The sequence below is a fragment of the Choloepus didactylus genome, chromosome 10, assembly GCF_015220235.1.
Source record: "Choloepus didactylus isolate mChoDid1 chromosome 10, mChoDid1.pri, whole genome shotgun sequence".
NCBI classification, from domain to species: domain Eukaryota; kingdom Metazoa; phylum Chordata; class Mammalia; order Pilosa; family Megalonychidae; genus Choloepus; species Choloepus didactylus.
This window is the reverse complement of record NC_051316.1, coordinates 48,654,245-48,679,187: the sequence shown is the minus strand read 5'-3', so window position 1 is coordinate 48,679,187 and position 24,943 is coordinate 48,654,245. Positions and strand designations below refer to the sequence as shown.

General features: G+C 38.7%; 1 protein-coding gene across 3 annotated transcripts in view; it reads right to left on the bottom strand.

Moving 5' to 3' along the window:
• The window catches only part of KANK1 (KN motif and ankyrin repeat domains 1), a 242,207-nt gene that overhangs the window by 120,233 nt on the left and 97,031 nt on the right, over positions 1–24,943 (bottom strand). For all 3 annotated transcript variants that reach the window (XM_037851174.1, XM_037851175.1, XM_037851177.1), the window contains one exon: positions 23,143–23,268. The gene's annotated coding sequence lies outside the window, so the exon portion shown is untranslated. The remainder of the gene's footprint in view (positions 1–23,142; positions 23,269–24,943) is intronic.

Here is a 24,943-nt window from a genome sequence, read left to right as displayed (position 1 = left end):
AAACAAGTACTAACATGTCTGAAAAGCATAACAGATAGGGGACATGGGTCTTGTGGTTTTGATTTCAATTTTAGTCATTACTTGTGTCCTCTAAATCTCCGTCCATATCCTAGACAGAATTGTGGAGATGAATAAGTCTGGCCCTTATTTTACAATCTAGAAACCATGGCACAGAGACAATGAAGAGCCAGCCCAGAGAGATGGTCTCTTCGTTCAGTGACTACTCTCTGTGACTTATAAAATTCTTCAGTTTATCTGTTGTTTTGACAGGTGGAAAGCTGTGGGCTGGACCCAATAAGAGCAAATGTTACTGTGGGGACTAAGAGCTAACATCTCCAAAGAACTGCATGCATGTCAGGTCAACCCTCCCTTCAGAAGTGGGGATGGAGACAGGGCGTGAAAGGCAGAGTGATAAGGTAAACTAATTATAATCAGGCCAGAGGAGCAAAGTAAATGGGCACACACAGGACAAAGAAATGCCTTCCTTCAGAGACAAATAATTCAACAACACCATTGCAATCACTTTCTATGAGCTCACAAGGGACGTTAACACGTTTGTAATTAGTAGTCTTATGTACTGGCTTCTTCCCTTTTACTTAGCCGCAATTCCCAGAGAAATGGGAAAGCTGACAAACTTGATTTCTGCCTATGGAAGATGAAACTAAAATCTCAAAGATACTCAGTTCACAGATATGCAGCCAGCGCCTGTCCTCCACTCAGCACACTTTAATTCTCTAAACTTATCTTCCCAGCTTTCCAAGACCAGCCATACACTAGGACGTGGAATAAGCACATTCTTCCCTTATCTAGGCGGATTCTTCAATGACCCTTAAACCCAAAAGAGCTGGAGTCTGCTTGTTCCAGCCATCTCTTGATCAGAGTCAGTGGGGAAATTGACATCACTTACCATTATCTGACACAGGAGACTGTGATTTGTCAAACCGGCTGGATACACTCACATCGTGTCCAAAGAGGGAAATGCTTGGATTCCATTTTTAAAATCATACAGCTAAACCAGCACTTTATATTTTAACTACACAGTATATCGTCACTCCTTCCACGTAACTCACTCATCAGAACCATCTTTTCCCACTCAAAACAACATCTGCTCAAGGGCTCATCACGGTTCACTTTGGGGCACAGGACTGAGGTCAGGTTCAGAACATTTTTTTTACTCTATATACTTCTATACAATCCTAAGTTATTAGGATGACCTTATATTACTTTTATACTTTAAAAAGAGTTTTTGATAAATATAAAGTATCTCACCAAAACAAAACATACTCATACCTCTTGACCTAGTTATTCTTGTGAATTTATCCCAAGGAAAAAAATTATTACAGCCCAAAGATTTTACTGCTATTAAAGTAGCAAAGAATTCAACAAATCTACATTTTTAGAGGGATAGTTCACAAATTATGGTATATTAATGTGACTAAATACCATTTATCATAATGATTATAAAGGCTTTGTAAATGAAAGGAAAATTATACACCTTAAGCGAAAGAAGTAGTCTATACAAAAAGTACACGATGTAAATAAAATGTAAACTAGAATATAACAAAGACAAAAATATTTGTTATAGAGTGTTAGAATTTATAGGAAATATGACAATATTTTGATTTTCTTTAATAAACACAAGATAATTGCTAACCCATGGTCTGAGGAAAATTAATTCTGTCATAGTTCCAAACTAAGATACTAACCAACCTGTCCTTTAGAGTTCTTTTGTTTGTTTATTTTTGTTTGGTTTTTGGAAATTAGAAGCTTCCCTAAATTTTACTGAAGTCCACTGAAGGAAATGAAAAGTATACCAATGGTTAAAAGGCAAAATATGCTAGCAGGATCCATGTCTGCTGACGTGAATTTAAAATGGACTTGAGGTAACAATCAGAAGTTTAAGGAAATTCCCAAAGAATGTATAAACAAATCCATTTAACTTGTAGGCAATTAACTTATGAAAATGCTTCTAAAACTATAATACTGTAGTGGCATCACTGTAACACCACCACAATTATCAGTTTAATAACATGGTAAATTATACTAGTCAAAACCAACTATCATGTATGTGGGCAGTCTTTTTTCCCTTTAATTGTTTCAACCAACTTTCTGAAGTGTTAAGGGTTGTTTTCTTCCCTTTGGGTTCCCAAAATATAAAGATTTTCAATGAACTTACAAGGGCTCATCTCCCAATGGGTGACTGTGCAAGGAAGGGCACATGAAGGTCAGCAATGACCCAGAAAGCTGACAAGGAGCGTGTGAGCCCATGTGTTATTTCCCATGCTCTCATCCAAAAAAATGCTATACTGCAGCAATGCATATGAATGCGTCCATTATGCATTATCACCACTGCCTTATCCCACTCAAAGTCTTAACACTGGCTTAGTTCACCTCCCTTGGATACAATCTGGACCATCAACTGGGGTGGAGGCTGTTAAGTAACTTTATGAGTTGGTTTCATCTATTTAGCTTCTCAGGTGTGGCTTAACAGTCACACCCTAATAACTGACAACTTTTTGCAAACAATTTTTCGTTTGCCTATCCCCTAATGTTAACACATACTCTCAAACAATGATATGTTTTTATATATAGTATCGGGCAATGGATACAAAAAAACAACAAACATTTCTTTTAGGTCTTTAAAAGAATACACAAATAGTGATAAAGGAGAATTGGTGTATTACTACCATGTAGATGATACACATCATATGAAGCCATTATCATTACAATTCTGAAAGTTTTATAATCTTTCCTTCAAAGATTCCATGGTATTGGATAAACAACACATGCAAAAAAAAAATTTCACAAGGAAAAAACAAATGTAGCGAGATAGACAGCAAGGTAAGGGAGCAGGAATGGGAAGAGGGGCTGCTGTAGCACTTCCAAGAGATCAGTCTACTTTCAACATGACGTCCATTTTGGGTTTTTTCTTTACCTACAAATCCTTACCAGCCTATTCTGATATTCCCTCCCAGGATAGTAAGTTAGGAGAATAGAAAAGGGAGAAGTTACAGAGGTTCATACAGATCTGTAAGAAAACTTTTCTAGAGCTTTATTTCTGGGCTGGGTGAAAGCAGGAATCTGCACAAGAACCAACAAGTCTGCAGGAGCAGTACCCAATCGAACCTGTGTTTAGCAGATGTAATCATCTGTTTTCACGTGGATTATGCTAGGCAAATTTAGCTCTGGTGCTCTTCTGAATGACCCAACAGCATGCAATGGAATTAAGGAAGGTGAAGGAGGGTGTCAGTGTACTAATTATGAGGCTAAATCCCTGTTTGAAAGAATTACCCAAGAATACGTTTAATATTGCAATTTAAGTCTAAGCCCCAAAGCTTTCCTTGGACAAAAAAATCATATAAAAATGTAAGTGGACAACTACACTTTACCAGCTTCTTCTTAGTTTTTAAATTAACTCAGTAGCCTGTCTTCCTGCATCCAAACTCACTAAAATGTAAACTCGGTGAAAGGAGGGATTTTGTTTTTTTCTCTGCTGCTTCCACTGGAGTCAGAAGTGTGCCTGACATAGAGTAGGTGCTGGATGTAGACTTGTTGAGTGGATGAATATGCTTTAAGAGCTAATTCTGGTCTTCCTTTCCAGCTGCAGTTGTCATATAAAATCACTGACATTTTGCATCATACATATATAATTTCGATTCATATATACATATATATTCAAATATATATTTGAATATATACATGTATTTGAGTATACATTTGAATATATACATATATTCAAATCATACATATATATTTCAATTCCAGCAATGCTATACACTGGGGGTCTTTCTGTGACCATGGTCTTTTAAAAAGGAGAAAAATGGCTAATATATACTTGATTTAAAAATAGCTGAATGATAAAACCCAGAAAAAGAATTCAGCATGTGGCAGAGCTTGTTTAACCACCATTCACTGTAAAAGAAAAGGAGTCAGAACACAGGGCTATGTCACACAGCACAGAATCGGCATGTCCCCAAATGCCATTTGCAGTGTGGAGACCAGTTAACATCATTGCCATTTCCCTCTCTCATCCCAGCCACTGCCCAGCCTTTAATAAAATAGTTCTCATCTATTTACAAAACCACATGTGCACACCATTCTGGGCCCAGTGGCTCTCGAGTCAGCCGTTCACTTCCCCGCATTCCAAAGAGCTAAGGGAGAATGGGCCACCAGTGAGGTCTCCTTCTCTGTCCCCTTCCTTCCCGAACATTTTTAGCCTGGACCATCCCAGTAGCTTCCTGTTGTGTATTTCATCAAGCTTTCGTCTTTTCTTTTTTATTTAAACCTGGGATTTTTCTATGGCACGGTGCTCAGGGTCTTTCTCATTTCTCCAGTGTAGAGTTCATATAATTTCCTAGTGGTCCCTTGGTCTCTTCCCCTCCATGCCTTTGCCCAGGCTGATCACTCTACCTGCCCTGGGAGGGCTTCACGTCACTTTTCCTCCCACTCACCCTTTTGGCACTTCCTTCTCTAGGAACCTTTTGTCTTAGGGGCCTCTTCCATGTGCCCAAAGTACCCTGTGCATAACTTTCCAAGAACTTAACACTGAGATTTTGTTTCTTATCATTGTGGCTATTTATTCTGGTTCTTTCCTCAATTATCATTAGTTCCACTGGGAGTCAGAGACTTCTATTTTTTATCCCAGCTCTAGCCCCTATCACATATTAAAGTACCCCCCCAATGCTTGATGCGTATGTAAATAATTGAATGAGCTAGATTTTGCTTGTATGGATGATGTTGATAACTTCTTATATTTTATGGAAAATGCATTCTTCAATTCTTCTCTTTCATCACTTGGAAATCAAATATTAAGGGTAACTGGCAAATAGGAGGAGTCTCTAGTAACACACTTTCTATACACAAACTTTCTATACAAAACATTTATATTTGTATTAACAAAGAGGATTTTATCATATGGATGTAGTACATACTCTCTCCAAGATAGATATAGGACATATTCTTATAGGAGGATATTTTCTGGTAAAATACATTATATTCCAGAGTCTTTAGCAGATGACCCCTATACATTCTAGCCACAATACCCGGGAATTTCTTACTCCACTGCTTATAATTTTTCTTATATTTGTACTTCTTACACCCACTATTCTTTAAGACCCAGAATGAAATGCCACTCTCCCTTTGAAGTCTTCCTTGGTCACACTTGACAGAAACCATCCCCCATCCCTCCAAACTCCTACTGCACTTTCTGTCTCATTCACCTTTGTACCATGCACCACAGCTTCTGATATCGTACATGCATGGCACACAGAGAGCAGATGCGCAACAATTACTTACCGCAAGAATGGCTCTTTCTATATATCCCTTAGTATTTCTGAGAGAGAAAAACTAGAAATAGACCAAATATACAACATCAGGGGACAGCATCAGCACAAAAGAATATTATGTTTCAGGTCGTCATGCGACTGAAGCTCATGCATGGAAACATTCATATAAAGCAATTCCATGTGGAAAAAATAAACACACAATATGAACAGCGATCCCAATTTTTAAAACTTTCATGGTGCACATTGGCAAGACAATTTGGATGCATATAAATAAGCTTGGTGTTAATTAGGATTTTTTTTCCCAGCTGTGATGGCTAGGTTCATGTGTCAACTTGGCCAGGTGATAGTACCCAGCTGTCTGGTCAAGCAAGCACTGGCCTAACAGTTGCTGTGAGGACGTTTGTGGCTGGTTAATAAACCAGCAGGCTGGTTTATTAAATTATCAGTCAATTGGCTGCAGCTGTGACTGATGAGCCACCAAAGGGCGTGTCTTCCACAATGAGAGAATGCAATTGGCTGGATTTAATCCAATTAATCAGTTGAAGACTTATAAGTGAGACAGACAGAGGACCTTCACTTCTTTGGCTGCCCAGTGAAGCGTTTCCTGAGGAGTTCATTGAAGTTGCCATTTCATTTCCAGAGGAGATAATCAAACACGTTCGTCGAAGATCCCAGTTCATTTCCTGAGGAATTTGTCTAAGTTGCCAGTTTGTTTTCTGAGCAGTTCATCGGCCATCTTCCTTAGAGATGACAGTTTGCTGACTGCCCTACAGAATTTGGACTCGTGCATACCACAGTTGCATGAGTCACTTTTATCTTATATTCATAAGATACCTCTCATTGATTCTGTTTCCCTAGAGAACCCTAACTAATACACCAGCTTACATTCATTTTAACACACAACACCCATATTAAATTCTCCTGCACTTAATATGTAGTCAAAGCACATCATTAGAAATTAGAAATCATTAGAAAGTGTCCCCAATAACCAATGACTGGGAATCTTCTTTAATGTAATGCTGTTTTAAGTACAAATTCTCAAAAACAAACTTAAGGGAGTCTTTACTCACCATTCCCAACTTTTAAAACATGCTCCATCTGAAACCATTAACCAAGTAATAAAAGAGTACTCCCAAAGCTGACCTTTGTATTCCTGGGTCTTGGTAAGAGAAGCAGATGGGTTCAGGGACTAGACATGCTAGGCCAAGCCACAGGGTTCAAACGAGTCAGAGAGGAAAGGGTCAGGATCAAAAGAAGGGAGGAGAAGAACAACTCTGTCATTCTATTACTGAGACCATTATCTGGTGCCTTCCCCCTCACAGCACCTGCATGGAATAAGGAGGGTAGAATTCACTCTCCTTCCATGAACACCTGAGCTCCTCATTTGCGCGGAATCCAAATGTTCTGAAAAAGGAAATTCTAATGACAAGAGATGTCTCCCTGTGGCATAATGTGACGGACTCCAGTGAAGGAGACTCCTGAGCTGACATCTGCATGTGCTATTTATGCCAACTGCCAAAAGCGTTTTAGAGTCTCTAAATGGCACATATTCAATTAGAACAACCTTTCCCTACAATTTCATTTTCCAGTCACTTCTTTAGAACGACTTAAGATACAAGTGGTAATAAGCCACATATCATAACCAACAAGAAACACATAGCAAGAATGACTGCTTCTTACCAATGTGGCCTTAATAGTTTGTTAGAGCAATGAAAAGAACTCTCAGAAAGAGCAGTTGTAAACGGGTGGCTCTGTTATCTGCCTCTGAGATGTACCCAATAAATACAAAACACACCAGCAATTAGTGTCCAGTCTCATATTCTAAGCATCACTAACATGAAAATTACTAATTTTTAAATACTCAAATGCAATAGTCAGCCCAAACTGTTTCCTTAAGTCTTCAGAATATTTGCAGTTGTTCTGTTTATGATCTCCACCATTTCTCTTCTTAGTCTAAGACGGGAACTTTCAGACTCTATAAGCTGAAGAGTTACAAGTCCCAAATTATCTGTCATAGCAAAACTGGTTGGCATCTTAAGCCCAATACTTCTGACCCCACTACTCCATTCAAAACCTATAATGCAGTTTTTGAATTATATGCCATATACCAAAATCTATCCTTCTCCTTTTCTCAAGCCTACCTTCTTCCAAAGGAAGATCTCATCCTCAGCCTCATACAGGCAGAGGCTCACAAGAGACAGATTTAGAAAAGACAAAGGGAAGGCAAACTGGAGTTAGGCTTTTAATTTATCCCAGATCTATTCCCAACTGTAACGCTGTACTGGGATTCCTGAATCCAAACTCTGTACGGTGTCACTTGGGTGAACACTAACGATCAAGGGAGTGACAAAAGGCTCATGTTTATGGTCTACATCCATTATTTATGACTGTGCCTTACCTTCTCTGCCATTAAATACAATATTAACTACACCAGCTCTAAAGCCTGAAGTTTCCACTAGCAGGAGCTTCAAGAAAATGCTAAGGCCACCTACTGAGTGTGAGCACCAAAAGGTGAGAGTGTTGAAGCAAGGAATAGACAGAATTTTACTTTCTGAAGATGATTACCTTTCCTCACGTCTGGTATTTTATATACAGAAAACAAAAGCTTGCTAAAAGCCGAATCCTCAAAAAAACTAACATTAAACAATCACTTTTAAAACACTTTGAAGGGAAGGCAACCCTGAAGGCATTCTGTTCTCCAATGGATGAGGACAGCCACAACATACAGAGTGGAACAAGCACTTAGACCACAATCCAAACGAGTCTCTCACTGTGTGATCTTACAAAAGCCCGTTAATCCTCCAAGCACTGGAGTAAAAAATTACGGTATTCCTTCTAGGACTGACTAAGATAGTATCTGCAAAGTGCCCGACAAAATGGCTGGCATTTAGTGCCCACTCAATAAATGGTTATAATGAGTATCGTCATCACTACTTACCATGTCTCCAGGAAAGAGACGGAATATAGAACCAGAACAATCAGAAAAATACATGTTTGGTGCTTTGACTATGAGTTCTAACTCTTAAGATACTAATGCATCTAATAAACTGGCACCCCTAGTTCAAGATTTTACAGGATGAGAAACCTGTTTGTTGAAATCAATGGCCCCTGGGGGAGGGGGGTGGGGGTGGGTATCAAGCATGTTAGGTTCAAAATAATCTTGTGTTTTTTTAAGAGGAAGACTTACATAAGTGCATTTAATCTTTAAATTAATAACAGGATGCACAAATATTCAATTAATTTGAAAACCAAAATATTCTTCCACTGTAGGACCAGGGAAGGGTAAAGATGCTGATTATTGTAGGAGCTTTAAGAGTAAAGAAACATTAAATGTTAATATTCTCTCTCTCTACAGAAGTAGAGTCGACAGGCACCAAGGAGTCTTACACCACTACTCACCTTTAAACTGGAAGCAAGACACACAAACTGTTGTTAGTGAAGTCTTCTGGTTGAATGATCACACAAATATTAGATTTCAAAGCCACTTCAAGCTCTTCAAGATCTCTTATTGCTGCAAAGATAATATTCTCATTCAAGGGTCCGAGGCAGTCAGCCATGTCTTTGAATTACAAACATTACAACCTCAGGCTTTACTTGCCAGCAAGGATTTGTACCATATTGACCCTTTTACCCCACAACTTCACAATAAAGTGTACTGGGGTGATACACTTTCTTACAAAATGTCAAGCCCAAGGGGAAAAAAAAGTCCTGGAAAAAGATTTGTCTTTTAAATCATCATATAAAACCCTCTCTTCCACCTATATTCTAAAAGGGGAACAAGAGATTCTTTCCCCATAGATAAGAAACAGAATGAGTTTTGAAATAGAGTAAAATGCTTGGGAAGATAATTATCACTGTAGATGAACATGCTTTGTAACTATTATAATCCCACCAATCACAGAAGGATTGTGCTTTGATTTCATGCTTTGTTTTCACAGAAACTGTTACTCAAAAGAACTGAGATGTAATAACAGAAATAAGAAAAATTACAAAGGAAAAAATCACACTGGAAGCTCATTTAGGGAAAACATTTTTTCAAAGAATTAAAAGTAACAGTCAAGAGAAATTATACTGGATGTCTAAGGAAGAGACCCTCAGTGCTAGTAAGTAATAAAAATATTTTATCAGTGTTCTAAGACTTCATAAATAAAAAGAATACAAATAATTTATCAAAAGCTATGCACCAAAGAATAATCAATTTATCAAAAACTATGCACAAATGAGTCAAATGACTATGCAAAAATAAGTCATTTTATTATAGGACAGCCATTCTGTACTTAAACTTTCAGTAAAGTACTCTAACAGGAACACATCAAGTAGTATTTTTCTTGTGATGACTAACAGAAGACCAAAAATTAGTCTCATTACTTTAAAATTTGGAATAGGCCAGACATTAGAGTTTAAAATAATGGAAGGTTATTAAAAGAATGTTAAGGATATCTGGATGCTAACAATATCCCTTCAATGCAAAAGCATTTTTCCACCAAAAGTTCATCCATTTCATTTTTATATTCATAAAGTACCTGTTTGTCTACAGGCCTCTTTATGCGCACTGATTTTAACAAACCCACTATTAAATGGCCTGATGTTACACTCACATTTATCAAGATATTTATTACCTGGCAGTGTCAAGAGCAAGTTCCAGGCCTGCTACACTCTGCTCACAGGAAAGAACTTATTTCAAAGTTGATGAAAGATAGAAGCAATGACATCCTAGTAGCACTGTGCACCCTGACAACCAGCTCGTTTTCTAAACTCCATTCTCCAATAAAAGGAACCAGGTTCCTTGGAGACATGGATGGTTCCTGGCTAGGACAGGGGTATACAAGAGGAGCCTGGAACATCTAGGGTGCCACAAAGGAAGCGGGCATATCAAAAAGACTTTGGAGTCTGTCTGGGAACTACCAATGGCCAAGGTTGGAACATCTGAGCAACAAAATAATGAAAGTATTGGCTTATAAATGAAATATATTATAAGTAAATAAATAAATAGGAGAGTTTTTTTATGGATGGTGCTAAGGAAGAGAACAATGGGTATTCATGGAATCTGTCAGAAACATCTTTTGGCATAAATCCAAAATTATTTAAGAGTGAATGCCTGCAGTGGGTGGGGAGATAATGAAAAATATATTAGAAGTGGTGGGGTGTTCAGAGGACAAGAGAGAGGGAGAAAAGCCCAAGAGGCACACATATGCTACTATAGTTGCTTCCTAACATAATAATGTTAAGCTGGACCAACAATGTATTAAAGAACACCCCTGCTTACACAGTTCATATAAACATCCAAAAGAATTTCATTTTTTAACACTCTATTTGACTACCACATACGCTACTTCATTGTATGGAAATATAAAGGGTTAGACCTCCCCTTCTCTTCTTTTTTTTTCCAAGCATTCAATTAATCACTGTGATGTTCTCAGACAACAGTATGTAGCATGTATGATCATAGTAAAAAAGCACTTAACAACAACAAAACAAAAACAAAAACAAGATTTCTTACTGTCCATAAAAATGTAGTATATGAGAAGAGATGGGAGACCATGTGCCCTGCCATCTGACAGAGGAGACCAGGATCTCATGCAACCTTTCTTCAGGAAGAAGGTTCCATCTTGATGATGCCTTGATTTGGACATTTTCATGACCTCAGAACTGTAAGCTTGTAAACTAATGAATTCCCATTGTTAAAAGTCAACCCATTTTATGCTTTATTGGATTTTGGTAGCTTAGTAGACCAAAACGATTTTGGTACTGTACCGGTTTGTATATATTATGTCCCCCAGAAAAAGCCATGTTTTGCTGCAGTCTTGTGGGGGCAGACATATTAGTGTTGATTAAGTTGGAGCGTTTTGATTGGGTTGTTTCCATGGAGATGCACCCCACCCAACTGTGGGTGATAACTCTCACTGGATAATTTCCATGGAGGTGTGGCCCTGCCCATTCAGCATGGGCCCTGATTAGTTTACTAGAGCACTATATAAGCTCAGACAGAAGTAGCAAGCTTGCTACAGCCAAGAGGGACACTTTGAAGAACCCACAGGAGCTGAGAGAGGAGCTTCAGCTTATAGAGAAATTTTGGAGATGGCCTTTGAAAGCAGACTTTTGCTCCAGAGAGGTTAAGAGAGGACAAACGCCCCAAAAGCAACTAAGAGTGACATTTTTGAGGCGCTGAAGCCTAGGGAGGAATGTCCTGGAAGAAAGCCATTTTGAAACCAGAACTTTGGAGCAGACGCCAGCCACGTGCCTTCCCAGCTGACAGAGATTTTCCGGGACGCCATTGGCCATCCTCTAGTGAAGGTACCCAGTTGTTGATGTGTTACCTTGGACACTTTATGGCTGTAAGACTGTAACTGTGTGACCAAATGAGCCCCCTTTTATGAGAGCCAATCCATTTCTGGTGTTTTGTATTCTGGCAGCATTAGCAAACCAGAACACGTACAATGAAAGTGAGGTGATATAATGCAAATATAAAAAATGTGGGAATGGCTTCATGACTCGATAAGTAAATTCTATAAGAATTGTGAAATTCTTGATACAAAAGGCCTAGATTACTTTGAAGAAACTGTCGGTAGAAATAGAGATACTGAAAATACTTCTGATAAGGCCTCAAACATAAATAATGTGCCACTGAAAACTGTTTAAAAGTGGCAGAGAATTTGGCAAAATTGAGTCCTGATGTCCAATAGAAGGCAGAATTTGAAAGTCATGAGCTTGGATATTTAGCTGAGGAGATTTCCAAACCAAATATGGGAAGTGCAGCCTGGCTTCTCCTTGCGACTTACACTAAAATATGAGAGGAAAGGGATAAGCTGACTGAATTCCTGGGTACAAAGAAACTGGAAATTGATGGTTTGGAAAATTCTGACCTTCCAGAAAACAAGTCCCCAGAGAATAGTGCTCCATGTGAGGACTTAAAAATGACTTCAAAGGCAGAACCATGGAAGCTGAGGTCTGGAGAGAAGGCACCCCTAGGCCAAGAGAGTGGAACCACCCATAGATGTGGAAAGGGTGAATATGCCCTCAGGTTTGCAGAGGATGAGACTTCTGCCCTGCTGTTCAGGAAATCTTACCACCTTAGGGTTCTCAGATGCCTGGGAGATTGCAGAGAGCTTGGCCCCCACCCTGATCTTGAGGAGGGTGGAGCCAAGAGCATGGACATCACCCCAATGCTTGAAGATGTTGGAGTCTTCAGCCCAGTATTAGAGAAGAGCCTGGTCACTGCACAAGCACTTGCAGAGGGTGGGGCTGCCACTCCATCAGGCTGGAGGACAAGGTATTGTTCTACAGATGACTCTCAGACTGAAATCTAATGACATATGCCCTGCATGGTTTAGGAACTGTTTGGGATGCTTGACCCCTGTTTTCCTTCCAATTTCTCCCTATGGTGATGGTAATGTTCACAGGACGACTGTCCCTCATTTGTATATTGGAAGCAGATAACCTGCTCTAAGTTTCACAGGACCACAGCCAGAGGGGCATTGTCTCCCAGGACAGACCACATCTGTAACTGATTTTGATGCAACTCCGTACTTAATATTATTACTGAAAAGATTTAAGCCTTTTGAGATATTGAAATGGAATGAACGCATTTTGTATATGGAAAGAACATGTCTTTTTTTGGAGTCCAGAATGTGGAGTGTGATGGTTTGAAGCTGTTATATACCCCAGAAAATCATGTTCTTAAAGCTAATCCATTCCTTTGACTGTGGACCCATTGTAAGTAGGATCTTTTGACGAGCAGCATCTTAACAAGTTAAGATGTGACCTGCCTCATTCAAAGTGTGTCTTCATACTCTTACTGGAGACCTTTATAAGAGAATGAAATCCAGACACACAGAAAAAGTCACAGAAGCTGAGAGAGAAAGCTACAGAAACAGAGAGGAAGCCACTGAAGCCAGAAGCTGGAAGCAATGAAACCATAAGAGAAGGGAAAGACCAGCAGATGCTGCCAAGGTGCCCTGCCATCCGACAGAAGAGACCAGGATCGCCGGCAACCACTCTTCAGAAAGGAAGTATCGTCTTGATAATGCCTAGATTTGGATATTTTCACGGTCTCAGAACTGTAAGCTTGTAAATTAATAAATTCCCATTGTTAAAAGCCAAAAAATGTAGTATGTGCATATACTTTGCCTCAGCAATTCTATTTCTAGGAAATTACCTAAAGACATACTCACACAGGCATATAATGATATAAATACAATACTTTTAACTGTGGGAATTGTTTATAATAGTTAAAAAAAAAACCTGAAAACACACCAGATGCTCATTAAAAAAAATCCTTAAAGTATAGTACATCTATACAATAGGCTAGTCTACAACATTTAAGAGAGGTAAATCTAGATGTTCAACATAAAAAAAATCCACAATCTATAATTAAGTTAAAAAAAAGGAATATAAATTTAAATGTAGACAAAAAGAGACAATGACATTTCAATGTAATACATGATTCTGGACTGGATCTAATAATGAAGAAAAGTTCTAAAAGGACATTATTTGGACAAATGAAAAAACTGGAATATAGTCTAAGTTTTATATCAATATTACATTTATTGAACTTGATAACTATACTTAAGGCATTTACATAAGTGAATATCCTTGTTCTTCGGCAATATACATGGATGTACTAAGTGTTCAAGGAGCATGATGTATACAACCTACACTCAAATGTTTAGAAAATAGATAAACAGATAGACAAGACAGATGGATGGATGGACAAAATGACATGGCAAATGCAGCAAAATGTTAAAAGTTGTTGGATCTGGGTATCTCTGAGGAGATCAAGGTAGAGCTCTCTGTATGGGTTTTATATTATTTTTACAACTGTCTTATAAATTTGAAATTATTTCAAAATAAAAAGGTTAAGATTGGAAAAAAATGTAGACAAAGTATTTATATCATGATTCTACCAAACAGAAAATATATTTGTATATATATTTGTGTATATATATGGAAGGATGCATACCAAATTTAACAGGGGACACTCTAAAGAATATTGGGCAGGGGAGGCAGGATTTTTACCTTTATTCTTTTATAACTAAGAGATATAATTTTAATTTTAAAAGTTATTAAAACAAAAAATAATAACCAGGTAAGACCAAAACACCACCACCACTCAATATCCAAGTTACTTGACAATGGAATAGGGTGTGAGGCAGGGGTACCAGTGAAGATGGGCATCTTCTGCAGCCAGACACCTCTCTGTGGAACACTCTGGATAAAGGACGGAAGCCAGGGAAAAAGGAAACATACTCAAAACCAGGGATTATAAATAAGCCCTGGCCCGTGGCAGCAAAATGAGCCAGTGCCCGAGAAACAAAGTCTAGTCTACTTCAGCCTAATGTAAGGGTGAGAGGACAGAGGGCTCCTGGCTGCCTTCAGACTCTTCTCCATCCAAACCGAATCTAGAGCAATGTACATTCAAAGTCCCATCCCCTCACTGCACAAGTGAGGAAACCGAACTGCAGGTGCTACAAGGTCCATACCCACCGCCTGGGGTAGGAACTTGAAAATATTTACTGGCATGGTATAAAAGCTGGTTGCTGACATTTTATCAAACTCTACAAATGAGCATTTCTCCTATTCTCTCAACACAAGTCTTCTCATTAGTAACCTGTCCAGAAGCACTCCCTACCCCACAGCAGGGTTAGCTTGGCAGTGAAATTAGTGGGGTTCTTGTTCTTTTTGTGGTGTAGAGTTGGGGTTCAGTGTTCCTGCAAATGTGAAAGTCTCCCCATCAGAGTGCTTTCATACCAACAGAAATCCACACCAGAAAAAGCACTGCCCTTTCAGTCACTTACTTCCTGGGTCCCATAAATTAACTCTTAATCACCCCTTCTCTCAACAATCAAATTTTAATTACCCTTGTGATTTTAAAAGCTATCTTTTTGGTTATTTCATTGTGATCATTAGGAAACAAGGGAACTTTAAATCGAAAAGCAGCTTTTCAAAACTTCTTCAAATTGTTTCTGCAATAAGAGTGACATAAAACACTTGTACGCTTGTGTGTGTGTGTGTGTGTGTGTGTGTGTGCGTGTGTATTTTTTCTATCCATGACTGAAATAAATTCATTATGAAGAGGACAAAGTGGTTAAAACAAAAGGATTCATTTTAAATTTTAGAGGAGAGTAGAAGAGGGACAGGGTATCTTAAATTTTCAATGTTTATGTTCAATTTTTAACAGCTTTTCCTCATTTTAAGAATCATTAGTAAAAATCACTAATGCTATTTTTTTTTACTTCTAGATACTAACACTTGAAATCCTATGGCATTCAAAAATATCTGTACCTGTAGATGAGTTTAGAAAAATTAAAAAAAAAAAAAACCAATCAATTCCCTACTTCATTCCATCACTGCATCTTAAGAAATTCTACAAAATATAAACAATCTCAAGCTTATTAATAATATATGACTTCAGAGTATTTCTGATTCACTTTAATCCTTGGCAGTGCTGGTTCCCATCTTAAAATGAGAACTCTACATTAAGGTGGAGGATTTAGAGACTTACAAAGTCAAAAAGAAATCATAACTCCTGCAGTTTTAATCATCCATCCTCCTGATATATGATTTACCCCATAATTCCCACAAGAAAATGAAGAAAGTTTTGAAGAACGAGTTATTCTCAATGTAAATCTCCAGCAAGCCTCTGTCAATCATGTTAGCCTTTTCCCCCTGGTTAGCCTTTCTCCAACCTCATGCCTGAAAACTACACACTATTTAATTGCTTTGTGACTTCACATTTTATTAAGAGTCAGAAAAACATAAAGAGCTAAAACAAGGAGATAAGCCCACTGCAGTAAATTGTCCCTTAAGCAATGAAACTTGCCTCTCTAATGTAATAAGGTGGGCACTGAGAAAAACCCAGACAAGTGCAATTCTGCATAAGAAGCCCAGGGTCCCCATCACTTAAAGAAAACCTTACAGTTCTCTGGACTGCAGGGCCATAGATCAGAAACCAGGGCAGTCAACTGCGTGTTTTCTAAAGCCAGGCTGAAGGGCACAGCCAGGTGAGTCACTAAGCTTCCCACCCTACCCCACCCCAACTTTACCTTCTGTTCTCATGGGCAAAAAAAAAAGGGGGGGGGGGGAGAGAATTACAAAAGGAAAAATTACAAAAAATATTACAACTTCACAGCACCCCACCTGTCCCTTTCCCTGGAAATCAAACTGCTTGTTCCAACTCAATGAAATATTTTAGCCAAAGGTTCACTCCCAGGAAGTTAGGGGATTTTTCTCCTATCACACTCCCCTGGCTTCCATTTAAGGTCCCCCCAATGTCTTCCTCTGTGGTTAGATGGAAACTGTTATCAGATCATATCACATTCCTTATTGTGCCCAAGCCCCTGCCTTCTGAAAGATTATATCCAATGATTCCCAGAAACTAAGCAGGGCTTGGTGTTTAAAGTCCTGGGAAAATATCAATTAGTAACTTCTCTTAAGATGCTGCCAGGAGAAAAACAAAGGCTGCAAATGTTTTTAAAAGCCCATTGATTTGTATAAGAAAGTAGGTATATGACACTGTTCAGAAAAAGCACACAATAATGATGATTCTGTGAACAACTGATTGTACACTTCAGATGATTGTATGGGATGTAAATATATCTCAATAAAATTACATTTGAAAAAAGAAAAAGCACGCAAGCATATGGGTTTGTATGTGTATGTGAAAAAATCTAATATGGTCAGTATGCATTAAAAAAAGGTACGTAAGGATAAACAATAAACTCAGCAGTGGTTTATATAAGGTGTGGAACCAGAAGGTGGGATGTAAGAGACATTTTTTCCCTATACGCAAGTTGTACTGTTTGGATATAGGGCAATGAGCATGTTTACTATTAATTTTTAATTTTAGAAAGGTGAAAATATAGAAAAGAATGATGACCAATATTTTCCAAACCTAAGATTAGAACATGTGGTCTGCCAAAACATTTTTGTTCCACATGCAGATACATCCAAGAGGAAGTTTAAAAGTAATTTAGTCATTGGAATGATGAAATTTCCAGGTTTCAATGATTTTTTTAAAAAATGGCAGGCAAAATATCTAAAACAAGATTGCCCTACAGTATCTATCAGGTTTAGAAGCATCATGCTGAGCAAACGGTACATCTATGTCAGTAAGAATAAGCCTTCCTTCCTCTTGGAAGCTAGGCCATGCTGACCCAGAGGCTTCTTTCCTGATACAGGGCCAAGCAAGGTCAAGAGAAATGTGGATCAAGTCAATGAACGGTTTCTACAGCTACTGTTTGGAAAAAAAAGGAAAAACAAAAAACAAACTATCCAAGGAGGGGAAAACAAAGAAAACAAATATCAGAAACCAAACCAAAACCACAATCCCTAAGGACTGTCATCTGAATTGTGCTCTCCCAAAAGAGTTTAAAAACTGCAACTGGCTACTCATTTGGGAAAAAATTAACTTTGATCCCCGATCTTAAATCATACTTCATCCTAAGATCCAGTCAGATGAAATATTTAAAAGTAAAAGATGATACCATAAAACTATAATTAAGTAAATATAGGTGAGTTTCTAAGTGATCTTGTGATTGGAACTGTTGCACAGACATAGTGCCTGCCCCTGTGAAGTTACAGTCTAGAGGGAAAAACAGGAAAAATGTAAAGAAATAAAAAATAACAATTGCATACTGATAGTGCTCAAAGGGAAAATAAATAGGATTATGAGAGATTACTTGGGAGAATGACCAATGTTAGACTAGAGGATGTGCTCTCCTAGGTGAAATGTAAGCTGAAGCCTGAAAGATGATGCACATGGTTAACAACTAACAATTGATACGCACTTACTGTGCACAGGGTCATGCTCTGTGAGCTTTGCATGATTAACCCACTCAATCCAGCAATTCCATGAGATAGGCACTATTATGATGATGATCCCTATTTTATAGATGAGGAAGAGGTGAAGCACCTTGCCCAAGGTCACAAAGCCAGTGAATGGGGGGGCCAGGTGAACCTCTCTCAGAGCTGCCTCTCTGAGTAAGGAGGAGTCAGCTACAAGAAGTGTGTGTGAGCACATGCTCCAAGCAAAGGGACCAGCACCTGCTGACTCCTGGGGGCAGGAAACAGGTTGGCATGTTCCATGAATTGAGAGGAGGCCACTGAGACTGGGACACAGTGTTTGAGAGTGAGTAACAGAAGGTAAGGCCAGAAAGGAGGCACAGCCAGATCAGGCCCAGCCTTGCAGGCCATGGTAATGCAAATGCAGTAATGGGCTAAGGCAGGGAGGGACATGTGATTGATTACACTTGGAAGAGATTGCTCTGCTATGTGAAGAACAGACTGTGGGTGAATAATACCAAGGCATGCTTGCTTCCTAGTTAGTGGATACAGAAACCACAAGGGGAAATATCTGACTACCTAAAATTAATTATTTTCTCACAATTAAAAACACTATATACAAAATTCAAAGGTAAATGACAAAAAATAATACTTTTACAATAAAATATATTTTACAATAAAAACACTCTTGCAAATCAGCAGTGAAAAGGCAAATACCGCTTTGGAGAAATGGGCCAAGGACAGGAACAGAAATTAACCAAAGAAGAATGTAAATGACTCATAAACGTGAAAAAAATACTCATCTGCCCATAATCCTGGATACAGTATTTTTTTTTTAATTCTACCATCCAATGTTAACAAGAGTGTAGGAAAAAAAAGACCTCTTGCATACTTTCAGATGGGTCATATAGGGTTCTGTCTTCCAGATAATATATTAAAACCCTCTTTCCCGGTTTTATATTAAGGAAATAATCAAGAGTGAACTGAAAACAAGTTAGAAAGATGTCCATTAACATAAATCGAAAGTGAGACTTATTTAAAAAAAGAATAATATTTAACATCCTTGAATAATTACAGAGCTGTGACTACTGATATGGTGAAAGATTTATAATATCTCAATTGTGAAAGCAGGTTGCATTTTTTTTTAATCTAAAAATCTTTCTTAAGCATATACACAGAATATGGAAGGATGTCAGTGATTACTTAATGATGGTACGAGTATCCATTTCTAATCGGTCTTTTAAAAATTTATCTGCATATATTTAATTTTTCTACAGTCTATATACATTGCTTTTAACATTAAGCAAAGTATCATAGCAAGACATTTAGAACATCATAAAAATAAAAATATGGATGTGCTAATCTGTCTGGAAAAGGAGGTCACGGACAGGAGCCTCAGTGTAGACTGGAATTGAATCAGAGAATGGAATCATCAAAAGGGACTCGGGAGCATCTGTCTAGTCCATCTCCTCATTTTGCAGATCAGAAAACTGTCTACCATTTCCCCACTTCACTTACCCATTGCCTGACTATAAGCACAGCCTTCAACAAAGTCCAAAGAACCCAAACTAGGAAGTATTGTCCTTTGTTTCTCCACTGATTAAATAAAAGAGGGAGGAGAGGCTAGAGTACAAGAGTGCGCAAGTATCACCACTGCAGCAGTTATCTCCAGAGCACAGGGTACCCCAGGGTTGGAGCACAGCCTGACCACTGCTCTGGTGTTTGGACTTAGATATGACTTCTTCTTATTCTACAGGCAACTGAGGAATTCTCCTGGGCAGCAGGGTCCTGTGGCAGCCCTTTCTAGTTCCCTGCTCACTTCATATACAGCTATTCTTACAGTTTCTCCTCCTCATTTCTAAAGTTCCAACCCTACTACTTTCACTCTCAGCAAATAACCGTCTTCTTACTTTATTCAGGCCGTACAGCTTGAGCCCTCTCTAATGTTCCTTTCTACCTCACAGTACCTGAGTCTGTATATTCTGCTCTTCCTCCTCTCCTATCTCACCTCAAAGATTCAGACCCCTCTCCTGATCTCCTCAGGCATTCCTGCTGGCCCTGAGGTCCTTGCCCCGAATTTGCCCCTCTTTTTGATCTCTTTCACCCGCACTCTTCACTGGGTCCCTCACCCACTTTCATTTTGTCCAAGTATCCTTATCCCAACTCTGCTGCCTCCTCCCAGAGGGCTTCCCATTTTGCTCCTTCCCTTCCCCCCACATGTGTTGACCTGGGCCTCTACACCTGCACCTCCTCAGTGTATCATTAGGTCATGAAGCATCGAGAGTGAGGACTGACAGTCAGAAGGCCCAGTGAACACACCCAGCTCTGCCACAGGCCAATTACATGACCTGAAGTTAGCAAGCCACTTAATTCCTCCAAATCACTTTCCTCCTCTGAAAAGAGGGTCAGTAATACCAGCTCCACCTCCCTCTCAGGTACACCATGAGGATCAAATGAGACACTGCATGTGAAAGTGCCTTGTGAGCATTTAACATTCTAGTTTTTCCTGTTACGACTCTCTCCTCATTCTCTCTGATCTTTCAGCACAAAGAGGCAGGGATGGTTATGCATGACCTTTGGGTTGGTCACAGGGTTGACACTAATAATATTTTGATGTCAGCACTTTACATTCTAGTCTAAATTACTAATTTGGTAATCATACTTCATTCAAAACAAATATAAACTTTATGGCTTTATATGAACTTCTAGAAGATAGTAGTGCTAACCAACAATCACTGAGCACACAAGCAAGAGTCAGCACTCTTCTACATGAACTATCACCTAGCACCCCTACATGGGAAGTTTCATTATTATCTCAATTTTCTTGATGGGAAAACTGAGGCAGAGTAGCAAAGCCATGATCTGAACCCAGGATGACTCTAAAGTCCATGCCCTAACCACTGACCTGCACTGCGTTCAGGGGCAGTGTGCAGTCTGGAGTGGAGAGAGAGAAATCAATCAAGAGGCCAAGGTGACAGTGCAGGCAAGAGATAATATGGGCCTGAATAAAGACACTCAGAATCTTTTAGAAAGGCAAATAGAATTATTCAAATTGCTAACTATGAATGTCTTATGGTCATCAGGCACTTCCATATACTATTACTGAAACTAAAAACTCGTACAATTTTTGAGAAGACAATTTAGCAGAGCATACCAAAAGCCTGAGTGATACATTTATTGACCTGGCAATGCCACTGCAGCAATCTGTCCTAGGGAAATAATCATGGATGTGCACAACAGAGGCTCGCTGCAATGTTGTTTCTAACAGTAAATAAAAGAGAAACAATATAAATGTCCAACAAAAGAAGATGGGTAGAAAAACCATTGCATATCCATATAACTGAATATTATCTAGTTATTTAAAATGACGTTGGAGAAAAAAAGGGATAAGCATTATGTTAAAGAAAAGAAGTGTGTAAAAAGTCCATTGAAATGGGCTTTGGTATCTGACTGGCCTGGGTTTGAGTCCCAACTGCATCATTTGTTAGCTGTGTGACACAGGTGAGTCATTTATTTCCTATGAACTTTGATTTCCTTACGTGTAAAATGTAGAAAAGAAAAGTACTTACCTCACAGGGCTGTGAGAGTTAATAAATTAATCACATGCTTAGAACAGAGCCTGGCACAGAGCAAGCAGGTGGTGGTATATATCTGTAAAAATCTAGCAAGTTGATACATACCCACATCCCTAAAATTCTAAGAAAATTACATACTAAGAATTTAGCATTGGTTATCTCCAGAAATGGAACAACAGGTGAGTTTTCTATTGTTTTAACTTCTCTTTATTAGAATAAAGCCAACAATATATTATTATTGAAGTATCCCCATTTTCTTCAAGTAGCCTTAAAAATAATCCTTTTACTGTTGCTGCAAAGGAGAGGCTAGGCCTCCCTATAATTCTGCCTAAGAGCCTCCTCCCGAATGCCTCTTTGTTGCTCAGATGTGGCCCTCTCTCCGTAGCTAAGCCAACTTGAAAGGTGAAATCACTGCCCTCCCCTCTTTGTGGAATCAGACACCCAGGGGAGTAAATCTCCCTGGCAACATGGAATATGACTTCCGAGGAGGAATCCAGACCCGGCATCATGGGATGGAGAACATCTTCTTGACCAAAAGGGAGATGTGAAAGGAAATGAAATAAGCTTCAGTGGCAGAGAGATTCCAAAAGGAGCCAAGAGGTCACTCTGGTGGGCACTCTTATGCACAATATAGACAACCCTTTTTAGCTTCTAGTGAATTGGAGTAGCTAGCAGTAAATACCAGAAACTATCAAACTACAACCCAGAACCCATGGATCTTGAAGACGATTGTATAAACGTGATTGGGAAAGCCATATGGACCACACTCCCCTTTGTCTACTTTATGGAAGGATGAGTAGAAAAATAGGGGAAGGAAACAAACAAACCAAACAAAACAAAAAAAGGCGCCCAGTGTTCTTTTTTACTTTAATTGCTCTTTTTCACTTTAATTTTTATTCTTGTTATTTTTGTGTGTGTGGTAATGAAGGTGTCAGGGATTGATTTTGGTGATGAATGCACAACTATGTGGTGGTACTGTGCACAATTGAATATACGCTTTGCTTTGTATGACTGCATGGTATGTGAATATATCTCAATAAAATGAAAAGAAAAGTGAGTTATAGAGAGAATGGGAAGTTAAGAAGTGGAAACAGCAAATATAGGCAACTGTTCTAAAGAAGTTTCACTATGAAAACAAATATAACTGGAGGAGAACTTGGGTAAAAAGTTTTAAAAAAAAATAATAGTCCTTTTGATCTATTAAATTTCTCTAGTGAAATCTAGGCTATGCATATTGTATTTATGGATATGGGTACTTTTATTGATTTAATCCAAAGAGTAATACATTTTTACCTTTACTCTTCAAACAGCTTGATCTATATTTCATTTTATAAAAATCTTTTCTGCACTCTTACACATTTTCAGATAAGAGCACTGCAAATGGATTATTAGAGCATGAAGTATGGGAGGTGGGGGAGAATGGATTAAAGTTTCTAGAAAAAATTAAAGGAGACAAACAAGACAACTTCATGATAGTTACATGGAAATAAAGTATAACTTACCTCAATTATATAAGGCCAGAAATTGCTGCAATAAATAGTTCAACTCCACGGACAATTTCCCAGTGTGGTCAAAAGATGGAAGCAATTCAAAAATTCAGCAGTCCATCCAGTACAATGACAGTCATTCTGAAAGGAAAAAGAATCTTGTTGAGTAAAATGGGATGGAGCAATACTCCTTTCTAGGCTAGAGACCTACAGGAGCAGGGAATCAGTTATGAGAGACAGCTCCGCAGTGTAGAAATCAAAGCACGGTCATACCACGTTCCTGGTGGGGGTAGGAGGGGAAAGGCTGGATTAAAAAGGAACCCAGGATATCATGTGAATGTGAGGCTCCTCTGTTTTAGATGAAAGCTAGTTGCTGGCACTGGGGGTAACTCTTTGACCATCACCATCAAAGAAAGGCTCCCCGCAGCCTTTCACCTTTCAGTTCTGGGACTGCCCTCCTCCTCGGTGCATTTTCTCCTATGTACACAGGCAGCTCACGAAAACCATCTGATTTTTATATTTTGATGTCTCTCACTTCAAATTCATACCACTCCATTTCCTGTGCATGACCTTTTCTTAAAACTGGCTCCACCAAGACTTTCCCTGAAAATGGCAGCCCTCCAGGATTAAAACCTTGGAAGTGTTCAGGTCATCCCACTCCATCATCCCCCTGCCTGAGATCAGCCCATCGCCACTTTAACCTTGACTGTACAGCTGCTCCCTACCTCCTTTTTCACTCCCATGCCACAGCTATCACCAAAGTCTTTGGCTTCCTCCACCTGTTTACAACAGCCTCCAACCAGGCCTCTCTCTCTGCAAATCACCACCTCTCACTCTTGCTTATAGCCATTTGAATTTCCTCTTTGGAGAAAGACTTTTTATATTTTTTGCCTGTTTTATAATTGGGTTATTTGTACTGATGTCATTGAGTTGTAAGATTTCTTTATATATACAAGATATCAGTCTCTTATTAGATAGTTTCCAAATCTTCTCTCCCATTGAGTTAGCCATCTTTTTACCTTTTAGACAAATTCCTTTGAGGTACAGAAGATGTTAATTCTGAGGAGTTCCCATTTATCTATTTTTTCTTTCACTGCTTGTGCTTTAGGTGTAAGGTCTAAGAAGTGACCTCCTACTGCTAGGTCTTGAAGATGTTTCCCCACTTTATCTTCTAAGAGTTTGATGGTCGAGTCTCCTATATTGAGATCTTGGATCCAGGCTGAATTAATTTTTGTACAGGGTATGCAGTAGAGGTCTTCTTCCATGCTTTTACATATAGATATGCAATTCTCCCAGCCCCATTTACTGAAGAGGCTGTTATGTCCCAATTCAGTGGATTTGGGGGCCTTATCAAAAATCAGTTGACCACAGATCTGGGAGTCTATTTCCGAATTTTCAATTCAATTCCATTGATTAATATGTCTATCTTTGTGCCAATACCATGTTGTTTTGCCTACTGTGGCTTCAAAGCCAGGCAGTGCAAGTCCTCCCACTTTGTTTTTCTCTTTTAGAATATTTTTAGCAATTTGAGGCCCCTTTCCCTTCCAAATAAATTTGATGACAAGCTTTTCCGGGTCCGCAAATTACATTGTTGGAATTTTTATGGGAATTGCATTAAATCTGTAGATCAGTTTGGGTAGAAATGAAATTTTAATTATGTTTAGCCTTCCTATCCATGAACACAGAATATTTCTCCATCCCTTTAGGTCACATTCTATATATATATTTTATATATAGTTATATAATTTTCTTTATAGAGGTTGTTTACTTTCTTGGTTGAGTTTACTCCTAGGTACTTGATTTTTTTAGTTGCTAC